We start from the raw sequence: 24,583 nt of genomic DNA on the forward strand, positions 1-24,583 counted from the left end.
GCACCATTATAGGACCCATCATTAGAACATGTATTCTTGTGTTAGAAATGCTTTTATTCACATTTTCACATTCTGTGTTTCCATGCCTGGAAAATACTTTTCTCAGAGAGAGAGAAGTGTCTTAGGAGCATTTTGACTGTACATGCGCCCCGATGTATTTTGGTCAAAATGTATGTCTTTCCAATGTAGAATAGCACGCGCTATTATAGAAGTCCTCATTAGAACATGTATTCTCGTGGTAGAGATGCTTTCATTCACCTTTTCACAACTTGTCGTTCCATGCCTGGAGAACGCTTTTCTCAGAGAGAGAGAAGTGTCTTAGGAACATTCTGACTGTACATGCGTCCTGAGCGTTTTGGAACAGGATTAATGACCCTATCATGTAGAAGAGCACGCACCATTATAGGACCCATCATTAGAACATGTATTCTTGTGTTAGAAATGCTTTTATTCACATTTTCAGATTCTGTGTTTCCATGCCTGGAAAATACTTTTCTCAGAGAGAGAGAAGTGTCTTAGGAGCATTTTGACTGTACATGCGCCCCGATGTATTTTGGTCAAAATGTATGTCTTTCCAATGTAGAATAGCACGCGCTATTATAGAAGTCCTCATTAGAACATGTATTCTCGTGGTAGAGATGCTTTCATTCACCTTTTCACAACTTGTCGTTCCATGCCTGGAGAACGCTTTTCTCAGAGAGAGAGAAGTGTCTTAGGAACATTCTGACTGTACATGCGTCCTGAGCGTTTTGGAACAGGATTAATGACCCTATCATGTAGAAGAGCACGCACCATTATAGGACCCATCATTAGAACATGTATTCTTGTGTTAGAAATGCTTTTATTCACATTTTCACATTCTGTGTTTCCATGCCTGGAAAATAATTTTCTCAGAGAGAGAGAAGTGTCTTAGGAGCATTTTGACTGTACATGCGCCCCGATGTATTTTGGTCAAAATGTATGTCTTTCCAATGTAGAATAGCACGCGCTATTATAGAAGTCCTCATTAGAACATGTATTCTCGTGGTAGAGATGCTTTCACTCACCTTTTCACAACTTGTCGTTCCATGCCTGGAGAACGCTTTTCTCAGAGAGAGAGAAGTGTCTTAGGAACATTCTGACTGTACATGCGTCCTGAGCGTTTTGGAACAGGATTAATGACCCTATCATGTAGAAGAGCACGCACCATTATAGGACCCATCATTAGAACATGTATTCTTGTGTTAGAAATGCTTTTATTCACATTTTCAGATTCTGTGTTTCCATGCCTGGAAAATACTTTTCTCAGAGAGAGAGAAGTGTCTTAGGAGCATTTTGACTGTACATGCGCCCCGATGTATTTTGGTCAAAATGTATGTCTTTCCAATGTAGAATAGCACGCGCTATTATAGAAGTCCTCATTAGAACATGTATTCTCGTGGTAGAGATGCTTTCATTCACCTTTTCACAACTTGTCGTTCCATGCCTGGAGAACGCTTTTCTCAGAGAGAGAGAAGTGTCTTAGGAACATTCTGACTGTACATGCGTCCTGAGCGTTTTGGAACAGGATTAATGACCCTATCATGTAGAAGAGCACGCACCATTATAGGACCCATCATTAGAACATGTATTCTTGTGTTAGAAATGCTTTTATTCACATTTTCACATTCTGTGTTTCCATGCCTGGAAAATAATTTTCTCAGAGAGAGAGAAGTGTCTTAGGAGCATTTTGACTGTACATGCGCCCCGATGTATTTTGGTCAAAATGTATGTCTTTCCAATGTAGAATAGCACGCGCTATTATAGAAGTCCTCATTAGAACATGTATTCTCGTGGTAGAGATGCTTTCATTCACCTTTTCACAACTTGTCGTTCCATGCCTGGAGAACGCTTTTCTCAGAGAGAGAGAAGTGTCTTAGGAACATTCTGACTGTACATGCGTCCTGAGCGTTTTGGAACAGGATTAATGACCCTATCATGTAGAAGAGCACGCACCATTATAGGACCCATCATTAGAACAAGTATTCTTGTGTTAGAAATGCTTTTATTCACATTTTCACATTCTGTGTTTCCATGCCTGGAAAATACTTTTCTCAGAGAGAGAGAAGTGTCTTAGGAGCATTTTGACTGTACATGCGCCCCGATGTATTTTGGTCAAAATGTATGTCTTTCCAATGTAGAATAGCACGCGCTATTATAGAAGTCCTCATTAGAACATGTATTCTCGTGGTAGAGATGCTTTCATTCACCTTTTCACAACTTGTCGTTCCATGCCTGGAGAACGCTTTTCTCAGAGAGAGAGAAGTGTCTTAGGAACATTCTGACTGTACATGCGTCCTGAGCGTTTTGGAACAGGATTAATGACCCTATCATGTAGAAGAGCACGCACCATTATAGGACCCATCATTAGAACAAGTATTCTTGTGTTAGAAATGCTTTTATTCACATTTTCACATTCTGTGTTTCCATGCCTGGAAAATACTTTTCTCAGAGAGAGAGAAGTGTCTTAGGAGCATTTTGACTGTACATGCGCCCCGATGTATTTTGGTCAAAATGTATGTCTTTCCAATGTAGAATAGCACGCGCTATTATAGATGTCCTCATTAGAACATGTATTCTCGTGGTAGAGATGCTTTCATTCACCTTTTCACAACTTGTCGTTCCATGCCTGGAGAACGCTTTTCTCAGAGAGAGAGAAGTGTCTTAGGAACATTCTGACTGTACATGCGTCCTGAGCGTTTTGGAACAGGATTAATGACCCTATCATGTAGAAGAGCACGCACCATTATAGGACCCATCATTAGAACATGTATTCTTGTGTTAGAAATGCTTTTATTCACATTTTCACATTCTGTGTTTCCATGCCTGGAAAATAATTTTCTCAGAGAGAGAGAAGTTTCTTAGGAGCATTTTGACTGTACATGCGCCACGATGTATTTTGGTCAAAATGTATGTCTTTCCAATGTAGAATAGCACGCGCTATTATAGAAGTCCTCATTAGAACATGTATGCTCGTGGTAGAGATGCTTTCATTCACCTTTTCACAACTTGTCGTTCCATGCCTGGAGAACGCTTTTCTCAGAGAGAGAGAAGTGTCTTAGGAACATTCTGACTGTACATGCGTCCTGAGCGTTTTGGAACAGGATTAATGACCCTATCATGTAGAAGAGCACGCACCATTATAGGACCCATCATTAGAACAAGTATTCTTGTGTTAGAAATGCTTTTATTCACATTTTCACATTCTGTGTTTCCATGCCTGGAAAATACTTTTCTCAGAGAGAGAGAAGTGTCTTAGGAGCATTTTGACTGTACATGCGCCCCGATGTATTTTGGTCAAAATGTATGTCTTTCCAATGTAGAATAGCACGCGCTATTATAGAAGTCCTCATTAGAACATGTATTCTCGTGGTAGAGATGCTTTCATTCACCTTTTCACAACTTGTCGTTCCATGCCTGGAGAACGCTTTTCTCAGAGAGAGAGAAGTGTCTTAGGAACATTCTGACTGTACATGCGTCCTGAGCGTTTTGGAACAGGATTAATGACCCTATCATGTAGAAGAGCACGCACCATTATAGGACCCATCATTAGAACATGTATTCTTGTGTTAGAAATGCTTTTATTCACATTTTCACATTCTGTGTTTCCATGCCTGGAAAATACTTTTCTCAGAGAGAGAGAAGTGTCTTAGGAGCATTTTGACTGTACATGCGCCCCGATGTATTTTGGTCAAAATGTATGTCTTTCCAATGTAGAATAGCACGCGCTATTATAGAAGTCCTCATTAGAACATGTATTCTCGTGGTAGAGATGCTTTCATTCACCTTTTCACAACTTGTCGTTCCATGCCTGGAGAACGCTTTTCTCAGAGAGAGAGAAGTGTCTTAGGAACATTCTGACTGTACATGCGTCCTGAGCGTTTTGGAACAGGATTAATGACCCTATCATGTAGAAGAGCACGCACCATTATAGGACCCATCATTAGAACATGTATTCTTGTGTTAGAAATGCTTTTATTCACATTTTCACATTCTGTGTTTCCATGCCTGGAAAATACTTTTCTCAGAGAGAGAGAAGTGTCTTAGGAGCATTTTGACTGTACATGCGCCCCGATGTATTTTGGTCAAAATGTATGTCTTTCCAATGTAGAATAGCACGCGCTATTATAGAAGTCCTCATTAGAACATGTATTCTCGTGGTAGAGATGCTTTCATTCACCTTTTCACAACTTGTCGTTCCATGCCTGGAGAACGCTTTTCTCAGAGAGAGAGAAGTGTCTTAGGAACATTCTGACTGTACATGCGTCCTGAGCGTTTTGGAACAGGATTAATGACCCTATCATGTAGAAGAGCACGCACCATTATAGGACCCATCATTAGAACATGTATTCTTGTGTTAGAAATGCTTTTATTCACATTTTCACATTCTGTGTTTCCATGCCTGGAAAATAATTTTCTCAGAGAGAGAGAAGTGTCTTAGGAGCATTTTGACTGTACATGCGCCCCGATGTATTTTGGTCAAAATGTATGTCTTTCCAATGTAGAATAGCACGCGCTATTATAGAAGTCCTCATTAGAACATGTATTCTCGTGGTAGAGATGCTTTCATTCACCTTTTCACAACTTGTCGTTCCATGCCTGGAGAACGCTTTTCTCAGAGAGAGAGAAGTGTCTTAGGAACATTCTGACTGTACATGCGTCCTGAGCGTTTTGGAACAGGATTAATGACCCTATCATGTAGAAGAGCACGCACCATTATAGGACCCATCATTAGAACAAGTATTCTTGTGTTAGAAATGCTTTTATTCACATTTTCACATTCTGTGTTTCCATGCCTGGAAAATACTTTTCTCAGAGAGAGAGAAGTGTCTTAGGAGCATTTTGACTGTACATGCGCCCCGATGTATTTTGGTCAAAATGTATGTCTTTCCAATGTAGAATAGCACGCGCTATTATAGAAGTCCTCATTAGAACATGTATTCTCGTGGTAGAGATGCTTTCATTCACCTTTTCACAACTTGTCGTTCCATGCCTGGAGAACGCTTTTCTCAGAGAGAGAGAAGTGTCTTAGGAACATTCTGACTGTACATGCGTCCTGAGCGTTTTGGAACAGGATTAATGACCCTATCATGTAGAAGAGCACGCACCATTATAGGACCCATCATTAGAACAAGTATTCTTGTGTTAGAAATGCTTTTATTCACATTTTCACATTCTGTGTTTCCATGCCTGGAAAATACTTTTCTCAGAGAGAGAGAAGTGTCTTAGGAGCATTTTGACTGTACATGCGCCCCGATGTATTTTGGTCAAAATGTATGTCTTTCCAATGTAGAATAGCACGCGCTATTATAGAAGTCCTCATTAGAACATGTATTCTCGTGGTAGAGATGCTTTCATTCACCTTTTCACAACTTGTCGTTCCATGCCTGGAGAACGCTTTTCTCAGAGAGAGAGAAGTGTCTTAGGAACATTCTGACTGTACATGCGTCCTGAGCGTTTTGGAACAGGATTAATGACCCTATCATGTAGAAGAGCACGCACCATTATAGGACCCATCATTAGAACAAGTATTCTTGTGTTAGAAATGCTTTTATTCACATTTTCACATTCTGTGTTTCCATGCCTGGAAAATACTTTTCTCAGAGAGAGAGAAGTGTCTTAGGAGCATTTTGACTGTACATGCGCCCCGATGTATTTTGGTCAAAATGTATGTCTTTCCAATGTAGAATTGCACGCGCTATTATAGAAGTCCTCATTAGAACATGTATTCTCGTGGTATAGATGCTTTCATTCACCTTTTCACAACTTGTCGTTCCATGCCTGGAGAACGCTTTTCTCAGAGAGAGAGAAGTGTCTTAGGAACATTCTGACTGTACATGCGTCCTGAGCGTTTTGGAACAGGATTAATGACCCTATCATGTAGAAGAGCACGCACCATTATAGGACCCATCATTAGAACATGTATTCTTGTGTTAGAAATGCTTTTATTCACATTTTCACATTCTGTGTTTCCATGCCTGGAAAATAATTTTCTCAGAGAGAGAGAAGTGTCTTAGGAGCATTTTGACTGTACATGCGCCCCGATGTATTTTGGTCAAAATGTATGTCTTTCCAATGTAGAATAGCACGCGCTATTATAGAAGTCCTCATTAGAACATGTATTCTCGTGGTAGAGATGCTTTCATTCACCTTTTCACAACTTGTCGTTCCATGCCTGGAGAACGCTTTTCTCAGAGAGAGAGAAGTGTCTTAGGAACATTCTGACTGTACATGCGTCCTGAGCGTTTTGGAACAGGATTAATGACCCTATCATGTAGAAGAGCACGCACCATTATAGGACCCATCATTTAGAACAAGTATTCTTGTGTTAGAAATGCTTTTATTCACATTTTCACATTCTGTGTTTCCATGCCTGGAAAATACTTTTCTCAGAGAGAGAGAAGTGTCTTAGGAGCATTTTGACTGTACATGCGCCCCGATGTTTTTTGGTCAAAATGTATGTCTTTCCAATGTAGAATAGCACGCGCTATTATAGAAGTCCTCATTAGAACATGTATTCTCGTGGTAGAGATGCTTTCATTCACCTTTTCACAACTTGTCGTTCCATGCCTGGAGAACGCTTTTCTCAGAGAGAGAGAAGTGTCTTAGGAACATTCTGACTGTACATGCGTCCTGAGCGTTTTGGAACAGGATTAATGACCCTATCATGTAGAAGAGCACGCACCATTATAGGACCCATCATTAGAACAAGTATTCTTGTGTTAGAAATGCTTTTATTCACATTTTCACATTCTGTGTTTCCATGCCTGGAAAATACTTTTCTCAGAGAGAGAGAAGTGTCTTAGGAGCATTTTGACTGTACATGCGCCCCGATGTATTTTGGTCAAAATGTATGTCTTTCCAATGTAGAATAGCACGCGCTATTATAGAAGTCCTCATTAGAACATGTATTCTCGTGGTAGAGATGCTTTCATTCACCTTTTCACAACTTGTCGTTCCATGCCTGGAGAACGCTTTTCTCAGAGAGAGAGAAGTGTCTTAGGAACATTCTGACTGTACATGCGTCCTGAGCGTTTTGGAACAGGATTAATGACCCTATCATGTAGAAGAGCACGCACCATTATAGGACCCATCATTAGAACAAGTATTCTTGTGTTAGAAATGCTTTTATTCACATTTTCACATTCTGTGTTTCCATGCCTGGAAAATACTTTTCTCAGAGAGAGAGAAGTGTCTTAGGAGCATTTTGACTGTACATGCGCCACGATGTATTTTGGTCAAAATGTATGTCTTTCCAATGTAGAATAGCACGCGCTATTATAGAAGTCCTCATTAGAACATGTATTCTCGTGGTAGAGATGCTTTCATTCACCTTTTCACAACTTGTCGTTCCATGCCTGGAGAACGCTTTTCTCAGAGAGAGAGAAGTGTCTTAGGAACATTCTGACTGTACATGCGTCCTGAGCGTTTTGGAACAGGATTAATGACCCTATCATGTAGAAGAGCACGCACCATTATAGGACCCATCATTAGAACAAGTATTCTTGTGTTAGAAATGCTTTTATTCACATTTTCACATTCTGTGTTTCCATGCCTGGAAAATACTTTTCTCAGAGAGAGAGAAGTGTCTTAGGAGCATTTTGACTGTACATGCGCCCCGATGTATTTTGGTCAAAATGTATGTCTTTCCAATGTAGAATAGCACGCGCTATTATAGAAGTCCTCATTAGAACATGTATTCTCGTGGTAGAGATGCTTTCATTCACCTTTTCACAACTTGTCGTTCCATGCCTGGAGAACGCTTTTCTCAGAGAGAGAGAAGTGTCTTAGGAACATTCTGACTGTACATGCGTCCTGAGCGTTTTGGAACAGGATTAATGACCCTATCATGTAGAAGAGCACGCACCATTATAGGACCCATCATTAGAACAAGTATTCTTGTGTTAGAAATGCTTTTATTCACATTTTCACATTCTGTGTTTCCATGCCTGGAAAATACTTTTCTCAGAGAGAGAGAAGTGTCTTAGGAGCATTTTGACTGTACATGCGCCCCGATGTATTTTGGTCAAAATGTATGTCTTTCCAATGTAGAATAGCACGCGCTATTATAGAAGTCCTCATTAGAACATGTATTCTCGTGGTAGAGATGCTTTCATTCACCTTTTCACAACTTGTCGTTCCATGCCTGGATAACGCTTTTCTCAGAGAGAGAGAAGTGTCTTAGGAACATTCTGACTGTACATGCGTCCTGAGCGTTTTGGAACAGGATTAATGACCCTATCATGTAGAAGAGCACGCACCATTATAGGACCCATCATTAGAACAGGTATTCTTGTGTTAGAAATGCTTTTATTCACATTTTCACATTCTGTGTTTCCATGCCTGGAAAATAATTTTCTCAGAGAGAGAGAAGTGTCTTAGGAGCATTTTGACTGTACATGCGCCACGATGTATTTTGGTCAAAATGTATGTCTTTCCAATGTAGAATAGCACGCGCTATTATAGAAGTCCTCATTAGAACATGTATGCTCGTGGTAGAGATGCTTTCATTCACCTTTTCACAACTTGTCGTTCCATGCCTGGAGAACGCTTTTCTCAGAGAGAGAGAAGTGTCTTAGGAACATTCTGACTGTACATGCGTCCTGAGCGTTTTGGAACAGGATTAATGACCCTATCATGTAGAAGAGCACGCACCATTATAGGACCCATCATTAGAACAAGTATTCTTGTGTTAGAAATGCTTTTATTCACATTTTCACATTCTGTGTTTCCATGCCTGGAAAATACTTTTCTCAGAGAGAGAGAAGTGTCTTTGGAGCATTTTGACTGTACATGCGCCCCGATGTATTTTGGTCAAAATGTATGTCTTTCCAATGTAGAATTGCACGCGCTATTATAGAAGTCCTCATTAGAACATGTATTCTCGTGGTATAGATGCTTTCATTCACCTTTTCACAACTTGTCGTTCCATGCCTGGAGAACGCTTTTCTCAGAGAGAGAGAAGTGTCTTAGGAACATTCTGACTGTACATGCGTCCTGAGCGTTTTGGAACAGGATTAATGACCCTATCATGTAGAAGAGCACGCACCATTATAGGACCCATCATTAGAACATGTATTCTTGTGTTAGAAATGCTTTTATTCACATTTTCACATTCTGTGTTTCCATGCCTGGAAAATACTTTTCTCAGAGAGAGAGAAGTGTCTTAGGAGCATTTTGACTGTACATGCGCCCCGATGTATTTTGGTCAAAATGTATGTCTTTCCAATGTAGAATAGCACGCGCTATTATAGAAGTCCTCATTAGAACATGTATTCTCGTGGTAGAGATGCTTTCATTCACCTTTTCACAACTTGTCGTTCCATGCCTGGAGAACGCTTTTCTCAGAGAGAGAGAAGTGTCTTAGGAACATTCTGACTGTACATGCGTCCTGAGCGTTTTGGAACAGGATTAATGACCCTATCATGTAGAAGAGCACGCACCATTATAGGACCCATCATTAGAACAAGTATTCTTGTGTTAGAAATGCTTTTATTCACATTTTCACATTCTGTGTTTCCATGCCTGGAAAATAATTTTCTCAGAGAGAGAGAAGTGTCTTAGGAGCATTTTGACTGTACATGCGCCCCGATGTATTTTGGTCAAAATGTATGTCTTTCCAATGTAGAATAGCACGCGCTATTATAGAAGTCCTCATTAGAACATGTATTCTCGTGGTAGAGATGCTTTCATTCACCTTTTCACAACTTGTCGTTCCATGCCTGGAGAACGCTTTTCTCAGAGAGAGAGAAGTGTCTTAGGAACATTCTGACTGTACATGCGTCCTGAGCGTTTTGGAACAGGATTAATGACCCTATCATGTAGAAGAGCACGCACCATTATAGGACCCATCATTAGAACAAGTATTCTTGTGTTAGAAATGCTTTTATTCACATTTTCACATTCTGTGTTTCCATGCCTGGAAAATACTTTTCTCAGAGAGAGAGAAGTGTCTTAGGAGCATTTTGACTGTACATGCGCCCCGATGTATTTTGGTCAAAATGTATGTCTTTCCAATGTAGAATAGCACGCGCTATTATAGAAGTCCTCATTAGAACATGTATGCTCGTGGTAGAGATGCTTTCATTCACCTTTTCACAACTTGTCGTTCCATGCCTGGAGAACGCTTTTCTCAGAGAGAGAGAAGTGTCTTAGGAACATTCTGACTGTACATGCGTCCTGAGCGTTTTGGAACAGGATTAATGACCCTATCATGTAGAAGAGCACGCACCATTATAGGACCCATCATTAGAACATGTATTCTTGTGTTAGAAATGCTTTTATTCACATTTTCACATTCTGTGTTTCCATGCCTGGAAAATACTTTTCTCAGAGAGAGAGAAGTGTCTTAGGAGCATTTTGACTGTACATGCGCCCCGATGTATTTTGGTCAAAATGTATGTCTTTCCAATGTAGAATAGCACGCGCTATTATAGAAGTCCTCATTAGAACATGTATTCTCGTGGTAGAGATGCTTTCATTCACCTTTTCACAACTTGTCGTTCCATGCCTGGAGAACGCTTTTCTCAGAGAGAGAGAAGTGTCTTAGGAACATTCTGACTGTACATGCGTCCTGAGCGTTTTGGAACAGGATTAATGACCCTATCATGTAGAAGAGCACGCACCATTATAGGACCCATCATTAGAACATGTATTCTTGTGTTAGAAATGCTTTTATTCACATTTTCAGATTCTGTGTTTCCATGCCTGGAAAATACTTTTCTCAGAGAGAGAGAAGTGTCTTAGGAGCATTTTGACTGTACATGCGCCCCGATGTATTTTGGTCAAAATGTATGTCTTTCCAATGTAGAATAGCACGCGCTATTATAGAAGTCCTCATTAGAACATGTATTCTCGTGGTAGAGATGCTTTCATTCACCTTTTCACAACTTGTCGTTCCATGCCTGGAGAACGCTTTTCTCAGAGAGAGAGAAGTGTCTTAGGAACATTCTGACTGTACATGCGTCCTGAGCGTTTTGGAACAGGATTAATGACCCTATCATGTAGAAGAGCACGCACCATTATAGGACCCATCATTAGAACATGTATTCTTGTGTTAGAAATGCTTTTATTCACATTTTCAGATTCTGTGTTTCCATGCCTGGAAAATACTTTTCTCAGAGAGAGAGAAGTGTCTTAGGAGCATTTTGACTGTACATGCGCCCCGATGTATTTTGGTCAAAATGTATGTCTTTCCAATGTAGAATAGCACGCGCTATTATAGAAGTCCTCATTAGAACATGTATTCTCGTGGTAGAGATGCTTTCATTCACCTTTTCACAACTTGTCGTTCCATGCCTGGAGAACGCTTTTCTCAGAGAGAGAGAAGTGTCTTAGGAACATTCTGACTGTACATGCGTCCTGAGCGTTTTGGAACAGGATTAATGACCCTATCATGTAGAAGAGCACGCACCATTATAGGACCCATCATTAGAACAAGTATTCTTGTGTTAGAAATGCTTTTATTCACATTTTCACATTCTGTGTTTCCATGCCTGGAAAATACTTTTCTCAGAGAGAGAGAAGTGTCTTAGGAGCATTTTGACTGTACATGCGCCCCGATGTATTTTGGTCAAAATGTATGTCTTTCCAATGTAGAATAGCACGCGCTATTATAGATGTCCTCATTAGAACATGTATTCTCGTGGTAGAGATGCTTTCATTCACCTTTTCACAACTTGTCGTTCCATGCCTGGAGAACGCTTTTCTCAGAGAGAGAGAAGTGTCTTAGGAACATTCTGACTGTACATGCGTCCTGAGCGTTTTGGAACAGGATTAATGACCCTATCATGTAGAAGAGCACGCACCATTATAGGACCCATCATTAGAACATGTATTCTTGTGTTAGAAATGCTTTTATTCACATTTTCACATTCTGTGTTTCCATGCCTGGAAAATAATTTTCTCAGAGAGAGAGAAGTTTCTTAGGAGCATTTTGACTGTACATGCGCCACGATGTATTTTGGTCAAAATGTATGTCTTTCCAATGTAGAATAGCACGCGCTATTATAGAAGTCCTCATTAGAACATGTATGCTCGTGGTAGAGATGCTTTCATTCACCTTTTCACAACTTGTCGTTCCATGCCTGGAGAACGCTTTTCTCAGAGAGAGAGAAGTGTCTTAGGAACATTCTGACTGTACATGCGTCCTGAGCGTTTTGGAACAGGATTAATGACCCTATCATGTAGAAGAGCACGCACCATTATAGGACCCATCATTAGAACAAGTATTCTTGTGTTAGAAATGCTTTTATTCACATTTTCACATTCTGTGTTTCCATGCCTGGAAAATACTTTTCTCAGAGAGAGAGAAGTGTCTTAGGAGCATTTTGACTGTACATGCGCCCCGATGTATTTTGGTCAAAATGTATGTCTTTCCAATGTAGAATAGCACGCGCTATTATAGAAGTCCTCATTAGAACATGTATTCTCGTGGTAGAGATGCTTTCATTCACCTTTTCACAACTTGTCGTTCCATGCCTGGAGAACGCTTTTCTCAGAGAGAGAGAAGTGTCTTAGGAACATTCTGACTGTACATGCGTCCTGAGCGTTTTGGAACAGGATTAATGACCCTATCATGTAGAAGAGCACGCACCATTATAGGACCCATCATTAGAACATGTATTCTTGTGTTAGAAATGCTTTTATTCACATTTTCACATTCTGTGTTTCCATGCCTGGAAAATACTTTTCTCAGAGAGAGAGAAGTGTCTTAGGAGCATTTTGACTGTACATGCGCCCCGATGTATTTTGGTCAAAATGTATGTCTTTCCAATGTAGAATAGCACGCGCTATTATAGAAGTCCTCATTAGAACATGTATTCTCGTGGTAGAGATGCTTTCATTCACCTTTTCACAACTTGTCGTTCCATGCCTGGAGAACGCTTTTCTCAGAGAGAGAGAAGTGTCTTAGGAACATTCTGACTGTACATGCGTCCTGAGCGTTTTGGAACAGGATTAATGACCCTATCATGTAGAAGAGCACGCACCATTATAGGACCCATCATTAGAACATGTATTCTTGTGTTAGAAATGCTTTTATTCACATTTTCACATTCTGTGTTTCCATGCCTGGAAAATACTTTTCTCAGAGAGAGAGAAGTGTCTTAGGAGCATTTTGACTGTACATGCGCCCCGATGTATTTTGGTCAAAATGTATGTCTTTCCAATGTAGAATAGCACGCGCTATTATAGAAGTCCTCATTAGAACATGTATTCTCGTGGTAGAGATGCTTTCATTCACCTTTTCACAACTTGTCGTTCCATGCCTGGAGAACGCTTTTCTCAGAGAGAGAGAAGTGTCTTAGGAACATTCTGACTGTACATGCGTCCTGAGCGTTTTGGAACAGGATTAATGACCCTATCATGTAGAAGAGCACGCACCATTATAGGACCCATCATTAGAACATGTATTCTTGTGTTAGAAATGCTTTTATTCACATTTTCACATTCTGTGTTTCCATGCCTGGAAAATAATTTTCTCAGAGAGAGAGAAGTGTCTTAGGAGCATTTTGACTGTACATGCGCCCCGATGTATTTTGGTCAAAATGTATGTCTTTCCAATGTAGAATAGCACGCGCTATTATAGAAGTCCTCATTAGAACATGTATTCTCGTGGTAGAGATGCTTTCACTCACCTTTTCACAACTTGTCGTTCCATGCCTGGAGAACGCTTTTCTCAGAGAGAGAGAAGTGTCTTAGGAACATTCTGACTGTACATGCGTCCTGAGCGTTTTGGAACAGGATTAATGACCCTATCATGTAGAAGAGCACGCACCATTATAGGACCCATCATTAGAACATGTATTCTTGTGTTAGAAATGCTTTTATTCACATTTTCAGATTCTGTGTTTCCATGCCTGGAAAATACTTTTCTCAGAGAGAGAGAAGTGTCTTAGGAGCATTTTGACTGTACATGCGCCCCGATGTATTTTGGTCAAAATGTATGTCTTTCCAATGTAGAATAGCACGCGCTATTATAGAAGTCCTCATTAGAACATGTATTCTCGTGGTAGAGATGCTTTCATTCACCTTTTCACAACTTGTCGTTCCATGCCTGGAGAACGCTTTTCTCAGAGAGAGAGAAGTGTCTTAGGAACATTCTGACTGTACATGCGTCCTGAGCGTTTTGGAACAGGATTAATGACCCTATCATGTAGAAGAGCACGCACCATTATAGGACCCATCATTAGAACATGTATTCTTGTGTTAGAAATGCTTTTATTCACATTTTCACATTCTGTGTTTCCATGCCTGGAAAATAATTTTCTCAGAGAGAGAGAAGTGTCTTAGGAGCATTTTGACTGTACATGCGCCCCGATGTATTTTGGTCAAAATGTATGTCTTTCCAATGTAGAATAGCACGCGCTATTATAGAAGTCCTCATTAGAACATGTATTCTCGTGGTAGAGATGCTTTCATTCACCTTTTCACAACTTGTCGTTCCATGCCTGGAGAACGCTTTTCTCAGAGAGAGAGAAGTGTCTTAGGAACATTCTGACTGTACATGCGTCCTGAGCGTTTTGGAACAGGATTAATGACCCTATCATGTAGAAGAGCACGCACCATTATAGGACCCATCATTAGAACAAGTATTCTTGTGTTAGAAATGCTTTTATTCACATTTTCACATTCTGTGTTTCCATGCCTGGAAAATACTTTTCTCAGAGAGAGAGAAGTGTCTTAGGAGCATTTTGACTGTACATGCGCCCCGATGTATTTTGGTCAAAATGTATGTCTTTCCAATGTAGAATAGCACGCGCTATTATAGAAGTCCTCATTAGAACATGTATTCTCGTGGTAGAGATGCTTTCATTCACCTTTTCACAACTTGTCGTTCCATGCCTGGAGAACGCTTTTCTCAGAGAGAGAGAAGTGTCTTAGGAACATTCTGACTGTACATGCGTCCTGAGCGTTTTGGAACAGGATTAATGACCCTATCATGTAGAAGAGCACGCACCATTATAGGACCCATCATTAGAACAAGTATTCTTGTGTTAGAAATGCTTTTATTCACATTTTCACATTCTGTGTTTCCATGCCTGGAAAATACTTTTCTCAGAGAGAGAGAAGTGTCTTAGGAGCATTTTGACTGTACATGCGCCCCGATGTATTTTGGTCAAAATGTATGTCTTTCCAATGTAGAATAGCACGCGCTATTATAGATGTCCTCATTAGAACATGTATTCTCGTGGTAGAGATGCTTTCATTCACCTTTTCACAACTTGTCGTTCCATGCCTGGAGAACGCTTTTCTCAGAGAGAGAGAAGTGTCTTAGGAACATTCTGACTGTACATGCGTCCTGAGCGTTTTGGAACAGGATTAATGACCCTATCATGTAGAAGAGCACGCACCATTATAGGACCCATCATTAGAACATGTATTCTTGTGTTAGAAATGCTTTTATTCACATTTTCACATTCTGTGTTTCCATGCCTGGAAAATAATTTTCTCAGAGAGAGAGAAGTTTCTTAGGAGCATTTTGACTGTACATGCGCCACGATGTATTTTGGTCAAAATGTATGTCTTTCCAATGTAGAATAGCACGCGCTATTATAGAAGTCCTCATTAGAACATGTATGCTCGTGGTAGAGATGCTTTCATTCACCTTTTCACAACTTGTCGTTCCATGCCTGGAGAACGCTTTTCTCAGAGAGAGAGAAGTGTCTTAGGAACATTCTGACTGTACATGCGTCCTGAGCGTTTTGGAACAGGATTAATGACCCTATCATGTAGAAGAGCACGCACCATTATAGGACCCATCATTAGAACAAGTATTCTTGTGTTAGAAATGCTTTTATTCACATTTTCACATTCTGTGTTTCCATGCCTGGAAAATACTTTTCTCAGAGAGAGAGAAGTGTCTTAGGAGCATTTTGACTGTACATGCGCCCCGATGTATTTTGGTCAAAATGTATGTCTTTCCAATGTAGAATAGCACGCGCTATTATAGAAGTCCTCATTAGAACATGTATTCTCGTGGTAGAGATGCTTTCATTCACCTTTTCACAACTTGTCGTTCCATGCCTGGAGAACGCTTTTCTCAGAGAGAGAGAAGTGTCTTAGGAACATTCTGACTGTACATGCGTCCTGAGCGTTTTGGAACAGGATTAATGACCCTATCATGTAGAAGAGCACGCACCATTATAGGACCCATCATTAGAACATGTATTCTTGTGTTAGAAATGCTTTTATTCACATTTTCACATTCTGTGTTTCCATGCCTGGAAAATACTTTTCTCAGAGAGAGAGAAGTGTCTTAGGAGCATTTTGACTGTACATGCGCCCCGATGTATTTTGGTCAAAATGTATGTCTTTCCAATGTAGAATAGCACGCGCTATTATAGAAGTCCTCATTAGAACATGTATTCTCGTGGTAGAGATGCTTTCATTCACCTTTTCACAACTTGTCGTTCCATGCCTGGAGAACGCTTTTCTCAGAGAGAGAGAAGTGTCTTAGGAACATTCTGACTGTACATGCGTCCTGAGCGTTTTGGAACAGGATTAATGACCCTATCATGTAGAAGAGCACGCACCATTATAGGACCCATCATTAGAACATGTATTCTTGTGTTAGAAATGCTTTTATTCACATTTTCACATTCTGTGTTTCCATGCCTGGAAAATACTTTTCTCAGAGAGAGAGAAGTGTCTTAGGAGCATTTTGACTGTACATGCGCCCCGATGTATTTTGGTCAAAATGTATGTCTTTCCAATGTAGAATAGCACGCGCTATTATAGAAGTCCTCATTAGAACATGTATTCTCGTGGTAGAGATGCTTTCATTCACCTTTTCACAACTTGTCGTTCCATGCCTGGAGAACGCTTTTCTCAGAGAGAGAGAAGTGTCTTAGGAACATTCTGACTGTACATGCGTCCTGAGCGTTTTGGAACAGGATTAATGACCCTATCATGTAGAAGAGCACGCACCATTATAGGACCCATCATTAGAACATGTATTCTTGTGTTAGAAATGCTTTTATTCACATTTTCACATTCTGTGTTTCCATGCCTGGAAAATAATTTTCTCAGAGAGAGAGAAGTGTCTTAGGAGCATTTTGACTGTACATGCGCCCCGATGTATTTTGGTCAAAATGTATGTCTTTCCAATGTAGAATAGCACGCGCTATTATAGAAGTCCTCATTAGAACATGTATTCTCGTGGTAGAGATGCTTTCATTCACCTTTTCACAACTTGTCGTTCCATGCCTGGAGAACGCTTTTCTCAGAGAGAGAGAAGTGTCTTAGGAACATTCTGACTGTACATGCGTCCTGAGCGTTTTGGAACAGGATTAATGACCCTATCATGTAGAAGAGCACGCACCATTATAGGACCCATCATTAGAACAAGTATTCTTGTGTTAGAAATGCTTTTATTCACATTTTCACATTCTGTGTTTCCATGCCTGGAAAATACTTTTCTCAGAGAGAGAGAAGTGTCTTAGGAGCATTTTGACTGTACATGCGCCCCGATGTATTTTGGTCAAAATGTATGTCTTTCCAATGTAGAATAGCACGCGCTATTATAGAAGTCCTCATTAGAACATGTATTCTCGTGGTAGAGATGCTTTCATTCACCTTTTCACAACTTGTCGTTCCATGCCTGGAGAACGCTTTTCTCAGAGAGAGAGAAGTGTCTTAGGAACATTCTGACTGTACATGCGTCCTGAGCGTTTTGGAACAGGATTAATGACCCTATCATGTAGAAGAGCACGCACCATTATAGGACCCATCATTAGAACAAGTATTCTTGTGTTAGAAATGCTTTTATTCACATTTTCACATTCTGTGTTTCCATGCCTGGAAAATACTTTTCTCAGAGAGAGAGAAGTGTCTTAGGAGCATTTTGACTGTACATGCGCCCCGATGTATTTTGGTCAAAATGTATGTCTTTCCAATGTAGAATAGCACGCGCTATTATAGAAGTCCTCATTAGAACATGTATTCTCGTGGTAGAGATGCTTTCATTCACCTTTTCACAACTTGTCGTTCCATGCCTGGAGAACGCTTTTCTCAGAGAGAGAGAAGTGTCTTAGGAACATTCTGACTGTACATGCGTCCTGAGCGTTTTGGAACAGGATTAATGACCCTATCATGTAGAAGAGCACGCACCATTATAGGACCCATCATTAGAACATGTATTCTTGTGTTAGAAATGCTTTTATTCACATTTTCACATTCTGTGTTTCCATGCCTGGAAAATACTTTTCTCAGAGAGAGAGAAGTGTCTTAGGAGCATTTTGACTGTACATGCGCCCCGATGTATTTTGGTCAAAATGTATGTCTTTCCAATGTAGAATAGCACGCGCTATTATAGAAGTCCTCATTAGAACATGTATTCTCGTGGTAGAGATGCTTTCATTCACCTTTTCACAACTTGTCGTTCCATGCCTGGAGAACGCTTTTCTCAGAGAGAGAGAAGTGTCTTAGGAACATTCTGACTGTACATGCGTCCTGAGCGTTTTGGAACAGGATTAATGACCCTATCATGTAGAAGAGCACGCACCATTATAGGACCCATCATTAGAACAAGTATTCTTGTGTTAGAAATGCTTTTATTCACATTTTCACATTCTGTGTTTCCATGCCTGGAAAATACTTTTCTCAGAGAGAGAGAAGTGTCTTAGGAGCATTTTGACTGTACATGCGCCCCGATGTATTTTGGTCAAAATGTATGTCTTTCCAATGTAGAATAGCACGCGCTATTATAGAAGTCCTCATTAGAACATGTATTCTCGTGGTAGAGATGCTTTCATTCACCTTTTCACAACTTGTCGTTCCATGCCTGGAGAACGCTTTTCTCAGAGAGAGAGAAGTGTCTTAGGAACATTCTGACTGTACATGCGTCCTGAGCGTTTTGGAACAGGATTAATGACCCTATCATGTAGAAGAGCACGCACCATTATAGGACCCATCATTAGAACATGTATTCTTGTGTTAGAAATGCTTTTATTCACATTTTCACATTCTGTGTTTCCATGCCTGGAAAATACTTTTCTCAGAGAGAGAGAAGTGTCTTAGGAGCATTTTGACTGTACATGCGCCCCGATGTATTTTGGTCAAAATGTATGTCTTTCCAATGTAGAATAGCACGCGCTATTATAGAAGTCCTCATTAGAACATGTATTCTCGTGGTAGAGATGCTTTCATTCACCTTTTCACAACTTGTCGTTCCATGCCTGGAGAACGCTTTTCTCAGAGAGAGAGAAGTGTCTTAGGAGCATTTTGACTGTACATGCGCCCCGATGTATTTTGGTCAAAATGTATGTCTTTCCAATGTAGAATAGCACGCGCTATTATAGAAGTCCTCATTAGAACATGTATTCTCGTGGTAGAGATGCTTTCATTCACCTTTTCACAACTTGTCGTTCCATGCCTGGAGAACGCTTTTCTCAGAGAGAGAGAAGTGTCTTAGGAACATTCTGACTGTACATGCGTCCTGAGCGTTTTGGAACAGGATTAATGACCCTATCATGTAGAAGAGCACGCACCATTATAGGACCCATCATTAGAACAAGTATTCTTGTGTTAGAAATGCTTTTATTCACATTTTCACATTCTGTGTTTCCATGCCTGGAAAATACTTTTCTCAGAGAGAGAGAAGTGTCTTAGGAGCATTTTGACTGTACATGCGCCCCGATGTATTTTGGTCAAAATGTATGTCTTTCCAATGTAGAATAGCACGCGCTATTATAGAAGTCCTCATTAGAACATGTATTCTCGTGGTAGAGATGCTTTCATTCACCTTTTCACAACTTGTCGTTCCATGCCTGGAGAACGCTTTTCTCAGAGAGAGAGAAGTGTCTTAGGAACATTCTGACTGTACATGCGTCCTGAGCGTTTTGGAACAGGATTAATGACCCTATCATGTAGAAGAGCACGCACCATTATAGGACCCATCATTAGAACATGTATTCTTGTGTTAGAAATGCTTTTATTCACATTTTCACATTCTGTGTTTCCATGCCTGGAAAATACTTTTCTCAGAGAGAGAGAAGTGTCTTAGGAGCATTTTGACTGTACATGCGCCCCGATGTATTTTGGTCAAAATGTATGTCTTTCCAATGTAGAATAGCACGCGCTATTATAGAAGTCCTCATTAGAACATGTATTCTCGTGGTAGAGATGCTTTCATTCACCTTTTCACAACTTGTCGTTCCATGCCTGGAGAACGCTTTTCTCAGAGAGAGAGAAGTGTCTTAGGAACATTCTGACTGTACATGCGTCCTGAGCGTTTTGGAACAGGATTAATGACCCTATCATGTAGAAGAGCACGCACCATTATAGGACCCATCATTAGAACAAGTATTCTTGTGTTAGAAATGCTTTTATTCACATTTTCACATTCTGTGTTTCCATGCCTGGAAAATACTTTTCTCAGAGAGAGAGAAGTGTCTTAGGAGCATTTTGACTGTACATGCGCCCCGATGTATTTTGGTCAAAATGTATGTCTTTCCAATGTAGAATAGCACGCGCTATTATAGAAGTCCTCATTAGAACATGTATTCTCGTGGTAGAGATGCTTTCATTCACCTTTTCACAACTTGTCGTTCCATGCCTGGAGAACGCTTTTCTCAGAGAGAGAGAAGTGTCTTAGGAACATTCTGACTGTACATGCGTCCTGAGCGTTTTGGAACAGGATTAATGACCCTATCATGTAGAAGAGCACGCACCATTATAGGACCCATCATTAGAACATGTATTCTTGTGTTAGAAATGCTTTTATTCACATTTTCACATTCTGTGTTTCCATGCCTGGAAAATACTTTTCTCAGAGAGAGAGAAGTGTCTTAGGAGCATTTTGACTGTACATGCGCCCCGATGTATTTTGGTCAAAATGTATGTCTTTCCAATGTAGAATAGCACGCGCTATTATAGAAGTCCTCATTAGAACATGTATTCTCGTGGTAGAGATGCTTTCATTCACCTTTTCACAACTTGTCGTTCCATGCCTGGAGAACGCTTTTCTCAGAGAGAGAGAAGTGTCTTAGGAGCATTTTGACTGTACATGCGCCCCGATGTATTTTGGTCAAAATGTATGTCTTTCCAATGTAGAATAGCACGCGCTATTATAGAAGTCCTCATTAGAACATGTATTCTCGTGGTAGAGATGCTTTCATTCACCTTTTCACAACTTGTCGTTCCATGCCTGGAGAACGCTTTTCTCAGAGAGAGAGAGAAGTGTCTTAGGAACATTCTGACTGTACATGCGTCCTGAGCGTTTTGGAACAGGATTAATGACCCTATCATGTAGAAGAGCACGCACCATTATAGGACCCATCATTAGAACAAGTATTCTTGTGTTAGAAATGCTTTTATTCACATTTTCACATTCTGTGTTTCCATGCCTGGAAAATACTTTTCTCAGAGAGAGAGAAGTGTCTTAGGAGCATTTTGACTGTACATGCGCCCCGATGTATTTTGGTCAAAATGTATGTCTTTCCAATGTAGAATAGCACGCGCTATTATAGAAGTCCTCATTAGAACATGTATTCTCGTGGTAGAGATGCTTTCATTCACCTTTTCACAACTTGTCGTTCCATGCCTGGAGAACGCTTTTCTCAGAGAGAGAGAAGTGTCTTAGGAACATTCTGACTGTACATGCGTCCTGAGCGTTTTGGAACAGGATTAATGACCCTATCATGTAGAAGAGCACGCACCATTATAGGACCCATCATTAGAACATGTATTCTTGTGTTAGAAATGCTTTTATTCACATTTTCACATTCTGTGTTTCCATGCCTGGAAAATACTTTTCTCAGAGAGAGAGAAGTGTCTTAGGAGCATTTTGACTGTACATGCGCCCCGATGTATTTTGGTCAAAATGTATGTCTTTCCAATGTAGAATAGCACGCGCTATTATAGAAGTCCTCATTAGAACATGTATTCTCGTGGTAGAGATGCTTTCATTCACCTTTTCACAACTTGTCGTTCCATGCCTGGAGAACGCTTTTCTCAGAGAGAGAGAAGTGTCTTAGGAACATTCTGACTGTACATGCGTCCTGAGCGTTTTGGAACAGGATTAATGACCCTATCATGTAGAAGAGCACGCACCATTATAGGACCCATCATTAGAACATGTATTCTTGTGTTAGAAATGCTTTTATTCACATTTTCACATTCTGTGTTTCCATGCCTGGAAAATACTTTTCTCAGAGAGAGAGAAGTGTCTTAGGAGCATTTTGACTGTACATGCGCCCCGATGTATTTTGGTCAAAATGTATGTCTTTCCAATGTAGAATAGCACGCGCTATTATAGAAGTCCTCATTAGAACATGTATTCTCGTGGTAGAGATGCTTTCATTCACCTTTTCACAACTTGTCGTTCCATGCCTGGAGAACGCTTTTCTCAGAGAGAGAGAAGTGTCTTAGGAACATTCTGACTGTACATGCGTCCTGAGCGTTTTGGAACAGGATTAATGACCCTATCATGTAGAAGAGCACGCACCATTATAGGACCCATCATTAGAACATGTATTCTTGTGTTAGAAATGCTTTTATTCACATTTTCACATTCTGTGTTTCCATGCCTGGAAAATAATTTTCTCAGAGAGAGAGAAGTGTCTTAGGAGCATTTTGACTGTACATGCGCCCCGATGTATTTTGGTCAAAATGTATGTCTTTCCAATGTAGAATAGCACGCGCTATTATAGAAGTCCTCATTAGAACATGTATTCTCGTGGTAGAGATGCTTTCATTCACCTTTTCACAACTTGTCGTTCCATGCCTGGAGAACGCTTTTCTCAGAGAGAGAGAAGTGTCTTAGGAACATTCTGACTGTACATGCGTCCTGAGCGTTTTGGAACAGGATTAATGACCCTATCATGTAGAAGAGCACGCACCATTATAGGACCCATCATTAGAACAAGTATTCTTGTGTTAGAAATGCTTTTATTCACATTTTCACATTCTGTGTTTCCATGCCTGGAAAATACTTTTCTCAGAGAGAGAGAAGTGTCTTAGGAGCATTTTGACTGTACATGCGCCCCGATGTATTTTGGTCAAAATGTATGTCTTTCCAATGTAGAATAGCACGCGCTATTATAGAAGTCCTCATTAGAACATGTATTCTCGTGGTAGAGATGCTTTCATTCACCTTTTCACAACTTGTCGTTCCATGCCTGGAGAACGCTTTTCTCAGAGAGAGAGAAGTGTCTTAGGAACATTCTGACTGTACATGCGTCCTGAGCGTTTTGGAACAGGATTAATGACCCTATCATGTAGAAGAGCACGCACCATTATAGGACCCATCATTAGAACAAGTATTCTTGTGTTAGAAATGCTTTTATTCACATTTTCACATTCTGTGTTTCCATGCCTGGAAAATACTTTTCTCAGAGAGAGAGAAGTGTCTTAGGAGCATTTTGACTGTACATGCGCCCCGATGTATTTTGGTCAAAATGTATGTCTTTCCAATGTAGAATAGCACGCGCTATTATAGAAGTCCTCATTAGAACATGTATTCTCGTGGTAGAGATGCTTTCATTCACCTTTTCACAACTTGTCGTTCCATGCCTGGAGAACGCTTTTCTCAGAGAGAGAGAAGTGTCTTAGGAACATTCTGACTGTACATGCGTCCTGAGCGTTTTGGAACAGGATTAATGACCCTATCATGTAGAAGAGCACGCACCATTATAGGACCCATCATTAGAACATGTATTCTTGTGTTAGAAATGCTTTTATTCACATTTTCACATTCTGTGTTTCCATGCCTGGAAAATACTTTTCTCAGAGAGAGAGAAGTGTCTTAGGAGCATTTTGACTGTACATGCGCCCCGATGTATTTTGGTCAAAATGTATGTCTTTCCAATGTAGAATAGCACGCGCTATTATAGAAGTCCTCATTAGAACATGTATTCTCGTGGTAGAGATGCTTTCATTCACCTTTTCACAACTTGTCGTTCCATGCCTGGAGAACGCTTTTCTCAGAGAGAGAGAAGTGTCTTAGGAACATTCTGACTGTACATGCGTCCTGAGCGTTTTGGAACAGGATTAATGACCCTATCATGTAGAAGAGCACGCACCATTATAGGACCCATCATTAGAACAAGTATTCTTGTGTTAGAAATGCTTTTATTCACATTTTCACATTCTGTGTTTCCATGCCTGGAAAATACTTTTCTCAGAGAGAGAGAAGTGTCTTAGGAGCATTTTGACTGTACATGCGCCCCGATGTATTTTGGTCAAAATGTATGTCTTTCCAATGTAGAATAGCACGCGCTATTATAGAAGTCCTCATTAGAACATGTATTCTCGTGGTAGAGATGCTTTCATTCACCTTTTCACAACTTGTCGTTCCATGCCTGGAGAACGCTTTTCTCAGAGAGAGAGAAGTGTCTTAGGAACATTCTGACTGTACATGCGTCCTGAGCGTTTTGGAACAGGATTAATGACCCTATCATGTAGAAGAGCACGCACCATTATAGGACCCATCATTAGAACATGTATTCTTGTGTTAGAAATGCTTTTATTCACATTTTCACATTCTGTGTTTCCATGCCTGGAAAATACTTTTCTCAGAGAGAGAGAAGTGTCTTAGGAGCATTTTGACTGTACATGCGCCCCG

Source organism: Borostomias antarcticus (genome assembly GCF_949987555.1).
Source record: "Borostomias antarcticus genome assembly, chromosome: 27".
Classification (NCBI taxonomy): domain Eukaryota; kingdom Metazoa; phylum Chordata; class Actinopteri; order Stomiiformes; family Stomiidae; genus Borostomias; species Borostomias antarcticus.